Source organism: Octodon degus, unplaced genomic scaffold (genome assembly GCF_000260255.1).
Source record: "Octodon degus isolate 3935 unplaced genomic scaffold, OctDeg1.0 scaffold00099, whole genome shotgun sequence".
In the NCBI taxonomy this organism is placed as follows: Eukaryota; Metazoa; Chordata; class Mammalia; order Rodentia; family Octodontidae; genus Octodon; species Octodon degus.
In genome coordinates this window covers 7,423,341-7,430,838 of record NW_004524675.1, presented here as the reverse complement: position 1 = coordinate 7,430,838, position 7,498 = coordinate 7,423,341, and positions in this window count along the sequence as shown.

The window sequence follows — 7,498 nt, the reverse complement described above, 5'->3', positions numbered from 1 at the left end:
CAGGTGGAAAAATGATGAGAAAAATCCAATAGATAACTTGCCTCTGGACCAGACCACAAAGGAAAAAGTGAGAGGACAAGGTTTGGGGAAGAAGTGAGTTTTTCTATCAGACATGCTAACTTAACAACCCTAATTTCTATATAAAATCATTACATGAAATATGTAAGGCTAAAGAGTCTCATATAAGGAATGACAAATATAAGAGATAGTCTCAGTGATTTATCATTATTTTCTCAAACAACCCTTTTGCTGTGTAGGACATTCCTTTTTACTTCGGTTGCTTGTATTGTAGAGAAAATCAAAGCAAAAGTAACAGTGAAGAATTTAAGTACTTTAATACCTTTTATGTAGCAGTAACCGAAACTTTTGAACAGTAAGCTGAGAATGCATGCTGGTCTCCCATGTGCATGGCCTTGGAGTTCCCTCCCATGCAATTCATGACATCTTGAAAAAGAAACATCTCAGGAGATGTTTGAGGTGAGGCTATCAAGGCTGTAATGTAAATTCAGACAACTAAGACCAGAAGCATGCATTAGTAATAAAAATAAACAAACAAAAAATTAAAATTAAGCTGAAATTTCCGCACTCATCCAGCCATTCCCTGCCCATGACTCAAGTGTGAATAGCACAGCACACAGAGGTGATTCTAGCTTCAGAATGCACATATTGCAACTCCTGATTCTCGCACTCCTTCACTTCTTGTCTTGCTCAATGGCAGAATGTAACTAGAGGTTGAACAAATAGTATTACCAAGAGACAGTGTTTCAGGAATAAACTTAGATTGAAATGTGCATCTCCATTCTCCATATAGCTGACAGATTTCCCTCTTTCTTAGAAGCAGACTGATGGAACTTACTCACTTTCTGCATTTGAAGCATGGATTTTTCAGCCATAATGTAAAAAGCTCTCCCTGAACCAACTTTTAAAAACAAACCATTCTTGAATTATCTCAATGTCAAATACTTTTAAAACACATGTACAAGACCCAGGAAAGGGAAAACAAGACATGGAAGACTCAGAACCTCATTTATTTAGGTTTTAAATTTTTTTAACTAATAAAATATGGCAAAAATGATGTAAAAATATAGTAAAACATGATAGAGAATTTCACTAAACAAAAATAACAGGAAAACAACAATAGTTGCTATACTGCATATCGTAAAAACCTTATTTAAAGGAAGAGAAAAAAAGGTCTGGCCAGATAGCTCAGTGGATTAAAGTGCCTGCTTAGGCAGAGCACAGTGGTGGGAGTTGTATCTCCCGTGTACTGTGTTAGCCCCGCCCGTAGGGTGCACTGAGATGGCAATTGAGACTGGGTGTGGTGGTGTGCGCCTGTAACCCCAGTGCTTGGGTGGCTAAAAACAAGAGAATCGCTAAGAGTCTAACCCATGTAGTGAGACTCTGTACACCCTGTTGACCTTGTCCTAAATTCATAAAAATGAATGAATGAATGAATGAATGAATGAAGCAGAAAAAAGAAAAACAATACAAATAACTTAAAATTTTCTGCATATTCCCCCATTTCAGTCTGGAAAGATGGAACCAAAGATGTATTTTGACTTCATGCTGAGCCTAAATATCCTATGAACATTTATCTGTTGGTAAGATTAAATGCAAGGCATAATCAAAACTTAAAATGAACATTAAGTATTTAATAAATGTATTCCAGCAAAAGACTCTTTAGCATTCATATCTCCCCTGCCTTTGGGCACACTATACCTCAATATTCTTGCCATTTCCTGAAGAAGTTGTGGAAGTCCTGTTTCACCTCCTCCCTTTATGAGACGTGATCAAAAACTCAATGAATGCTGCTGCCTAGTGCCATTTAACTGAAAGGCAGGCTTATAAAAACATTATGATGTTGGCTAAGGAGATAGCTCAGTGTAATAAGTGCATGTCTGGCAAGTGCATCCCTGGTACCCGAGCTGTGCCAGCTGAAACTGTGAATGGTGCCGCACTCCTATAAGCCCAGTGGTGGGGATGCTGAGACAGGAGGATCACTAGGAGACTGAGCTGCGTAGCGAGACCCTGTACCAAACAAATAAATTAGTAATTGAATAAGTAAAATATTTTTATATTTTTCAATAAACATTCTGATGTGTACTCATCATCAGAACGGTCTCTGTGCCTCTTTCCAAAATTCAAAATAACACTGAAATCTTATTCTTTTGAAAAGACTCCAGACACAGCCAGTACAGGGGAACCACCAGACAATGACAGAGATCTTTCAGAACTGATTGGGAAAGTACTAACAGTGGTAGGAAGGGTGCTCAAAACGAGGGGAAATATTAGGGATATCAATGGCCCTGTTTTTGTTTTACTATAACCTTTTAAAATAATTAAATAACTAACCATTTGTTGTATTTGATGATAACAAATGAACAGTATCATTTGACTTCATTCTGTCCCAAAGTCTTCCTGTCTGCACTATGGTGATAAGTTTAGCTTCTTTACAAGCTTGAGATTCAGGTGATCCCCATTCAGAGCAAGTGTCCTGAAGTCCTCCTTCCTGCCTCTCTCTGAATATCTAGGGCTGCAATGTGTCCCTCCTTGCGAGCATGGATCCCTGGGGTAGTGTCAGTGATTTCCTCTTTCCTCTGTAAATTTTCCAACTAAGGTAACTTTTTCAAAAAACCTCTTTTCTGCATTAGACAATGAAAGAAAAAAGGACATATTTCAACATGCATTTCACCACTAGAAAGTTATAACTCCTTCCTCCTCAAAATTCTCTTCGTTTCTCTAGCAGCATCCTGCTCCCTTTCAGACTGACTCATGGACATGTCCTATGACTTTGCTTCTGTAACACTCAATTTTAAAATAAGTTATTTTCTTATGAAGCAGGTAACTTTTCATATTTTCCTGACACTAAGATGTTGGGAAAATTAAAAAAAAGCACAACTGGGTGGTACAAGCTCATGTTCCCAGCACTGTAGGAGCTGAAGCAGAAAGATCACAAGTTGGAGTCCAACTAGGAAATTTAGTAGCTTAGGGAAGTTCTGTCTCAAAATAAGAAATAGTGAAAGGGTTATAGCTCAGTGCAAACCCCTGGGTTCAGTCTTCATTATTGGAAAATTAAAACAAACAAACAAAGACAACACAACAACAAAAGCTAAAGAGGCCAGAAGAAAAAATGGATGCAATAAGTCTTGCTTTATATCCTTTCTTCCAAAGACTTTTTTCTGAATTCTGTAACGTATTCCATGTTCCATTTTTCTGTTTTAAAAACTAAAAATAAATGTTGTTGTCATTGTTGCCTACTAGTTCTATTGTAACTATGTCTTCATTCTTTGTAATTATCCCAGTATAACTTATTTCATACAAATCCTATTGATTTATATATAGTTTTTCTCTTTCTCCTACAACTGTACTGTAATAAACACATTTTAAAACTTTATATATAATTCTTAAAAAGTATACATAAAAACTCTTAAAAGTAGGATATATGAACTGAAAAATTCTGTATTCAGTTTTTGTTTCAGCAAAGGAAATAGTTCTAAATTAACAAACAATGTCTGTTTTCTTCTGCTAATTGTTATTTCACATTATCAGGATTCAGAATACCTATTTTGTATTTATTTATTTATTTTGTAAATGTCAGAATTTTTTTACCTATTTTGTATTTAGTGATATAAAACATTACCCAATTCTTTGCTTAAACAAATACCTTTCATCTTGTTTTTCTAAATGTGTACCATTTCTAATGTCTTATCAATTGTTATACTCTCTTTAAAATAAATTAAAACAAAAAAATAAGAAAAAACTAAGATTTCTTGAAAGCAAGTGCAAATATTTAATTATTTCCCAATCATGCATAAATATATCTATTAATCTGAGCAACAGATTTGACAAGAAAAACACATAATAAATGTTAGCTATTACTGTTTTGAAAATCTGTAACATATGTATTGTTGTATGTTACCCTGTTTCTGTCTTTTTTTTATATTTGTTTTTGCTTCTATTTTTAGTCTTCAAAATAAAATAAAAGAATAAAAATTTTTAAAAAGAAGTTACTAGCTTATTTCTTTAATTCTTCAATTCCAGTTACTCCAGGGTTTGAACTGAGGCATTACTACTATATGCAGGGTTTCCCCTTCTCTGGATTAACTCTCATCTTATTTTATTTATTTATTTATTTATTTATTTATTTATTTATTAGGGAAGTGTCTACAGGGTGTGCAGGGCCTCACTACTAGATCGGACTCCTAGTGATCCACCTGTTTACAGCCTCCCAAGAGCAGGGACTTCAGGTATACGCCACTATGCCCAGTCTCAATTGCTATCTCAGCAGGCCCTGGGGTGGGGCGGCACTGCAGGCCTGGAGATTAAAGCCCAGGCCCCTGTGCCTACTTGCAGGCACTTTAATCTCTGACCTATTTGGCCGGCCCAAACTCTCATCTTTAGAAGCTTAATCTTTTGGCTGCTTTTCTCATTTAGTGAAAAAACTTCCAGTCTTGTGAGAGTATAGAAATTCTGTACATTGAACCCTTTCTTTCCTTAAGTTCCAAAATGCCGAAAATACTTTGAATCTTGTACTATTTGGATTGTGTATCTGTGAGTCAAATATTTAAATGTTATATTCAGGAGCAGAATATTGTGTTTGTAAAGTCTGTGTCCTAAGTACAGCATATGTAAGAGACCACATTCACCCTAGTAAAACCACAGGACTGTGGGAGGAATGATGTCACTAAAAAGAACTTGAAATTTTAGTTCCTATTAAATAAGAGAATACATGATAGGTGGACAGAATGGCAGAAATGTAAAATATACTTAAAAATTTATGTTAGCTCCATGTTATCCATTTTTTCTGTGTTTAACTTGCTTCACATAGTTCTATTTTTGTATCTTCTGATTTTCTTCTTTTTATACACAAAACATGTGTCACTGTTATACCCATTTTATACTGTTCACCAGAAACTTTTCTTATATTCTTCTGTGTTTTTCTCTTCTGAAATACTCAATTTTTAAACATTTAAAATGTATATAAAAGGACATAATTTCCACAGAAATACACACCAATGAGAGTAAATAGTTGGTAACATGATTCCATACTTGTTTACAGATTTTTTTTTGTTACAGTAATTAAACTTTACAAATCATGTTAAAAGTTGTATAAATCAATATCATTCATAGTTTGGAATTTATGTACATATTTAAATCACCATATAAGATACTTATAGTTGTTCCATGAGGAAATTGAACTGTGATGTATTTTTAAGGAGGGCTCTCAGTTTTCTCAAAATACATAGTGGTAGGCATGAAAATTCACTGCTCAGTTTGCTTACCTACAGAGAATCCCAGCAAATAATTACCCAGCTGCTCTCTTTCTAAATCTACATCTCAGATCAACCCATTCTTTCCACTACTGCCCTACATAATAGCACAACATTGTGCCCAGGCCTTCACTGAGCACTGATATAAAAAGACCTTTACTTTAAATGGTATCTTTGTCCCAGAATTCACCAGTGGTCTGGCCAAACCGTCTCAGAAGTACAATGCAGCCCTAAACTTCCTATTTAAATGTTTTTTCATTTTCTTCTCTCCCTGACTACTGCCATTTCTTCCTACTTCTGTTCCCCATTGTCCGTCTTTCATGAAATTTCCTACATATTTAATCTTTGTTGGCACTAGCTACTCTGAGAGTCCTACTCTGAGAGTACTCTAGCAAGGATAGTATAAGCCTGAGAAACTATATTCTAGTGAAGATGTTGGCAATTCTATAGTTGTTCTTTCTGTCCCTCTAGTCTAATTTCATCACACACCTACCTTCACCACTTTTCTATGTTTTAGCACAGTTTTATGTTTCAAAATTCAGATTTCTGTTATGACTCTCTTTAGAAACTAAATTTTCCATTAGTCTGCAAAAGTAGAGGAAAGAGAACAGAGTCACCATTTGAGCTGGGAGAAGATAGGAGTCTAAGAAAATCTAATTCACAATCACTAACATTTTCTCTACCCCTGTCTCTGAGTTAAGATTCAGCTTGTGGCTTATGGCTTGTTGCTATCTTCACTTAGTCATTTTTCATCCACTTATGCATATTCACAAACACACATATATATTTACACTCATCCATATACAAACACACAAAGCCAACCCAAGACCAGGCCCTGCAAAAGTGTGGGAGAGTTTCTTCACTCTCCTGTGCCTGGTGGACCTCCCTGAACCAAGCCCAGGCCCGCCCTGTGAGAAAAACCTTTGGTCATGCTCTCGGGACCCCTCCAACCCTCTAGAGCCAACTCAAGCCCAGGACAGGTGAATGTTGCACCAAAGCTCTACACCAAAGGTCAGAGGACAGTGCTACACAAAATGACAAAGAGAAGAAACAAAATGTAATCTCAGGCCCCAAGCGCACCCAGAGGAAGTTCAGAGGACACTAACACAGAACAAATTGGGAGTCACACATCTGAAATGTCTGGATCAATAGCATCCAAAGTAAAGAAACAACCACAGAAAGGTATAGAGGAACTCAAATCAGAAATAACCTCTGAAATAAAAAAAGAAATCTCTGACTTAATAGGGTTTGAAGTAAAAAAAACAAATGCAGAAACATATGGAGGAAATCAGATCAGAAATAATCTCTGTAGTAAAAAATTTAATAACTGTTTCTCAAGAAGACACCAATAAAATATAGAGAGGATTAGAAAAATGACAGATTCCTTGAATGAGTGATACAGGAAAGAAATAGAGCGCATGAAACAGAGCTAAAGATATACAGGAAATTAAAACCTCAATCACAAGCTTGCAAAACTGTTTGAGTGAAAGTGAAGATAGAGTTGTAGATCTTGAAGACACCATTGCAGCTAGTGAAAATGTAAGAAAAAATCCCTTAGAAACAACTAGGATGTAGGAAGAAATAATTCATCACTTGAAAGATGATGCAAAGATGAACAACATGAGACTAATAGGTATCAATGGGAAAAAAGGAGTCAATACAAATGATATAAAAAGGATATGGGCAGAAGTAATAGCAATACACTTCCTAGATATGAAGAAACAAACTACATTCAAGTAACCAAAGCATACATTATGCCAAATAACTTCAACCCAATTAAAAACAAACCAAGACATATAATAGTCAAGGTCCAAGATATCCAGCAGAAGAACAGTTTACTGAAAGCTAGGGAAAGCTAGCTAGAGAAAAATAGAGAAGGGTGAGAATCTTTCCACTTAACTTCTAGATTCAAAAATCTTCTGGAGATTTTCAGGATCATTGCCTTGCCCATCTTCTACATATAACTGTATGGCTTGACTTATTCATACTTCCTAGCTCTTCTCCTTTCCCTTTCTTGATTAGTCCTTGAGATCCTGCTTTCCTCTTACTTGTATTATATCTTTCTATTTGTATTTTTTCTTTAGATTTCTTATACTAGGGAAACTATACAATATTTACACTGTGAGTCTGGTTTATTTAACTTATGAGTATATCTTCAAGTGGAGTCCACTTCAATATAAAGGCTTTGAGTTTATCATTCTTTATAGCTGAGTCATACTCCATTGTGT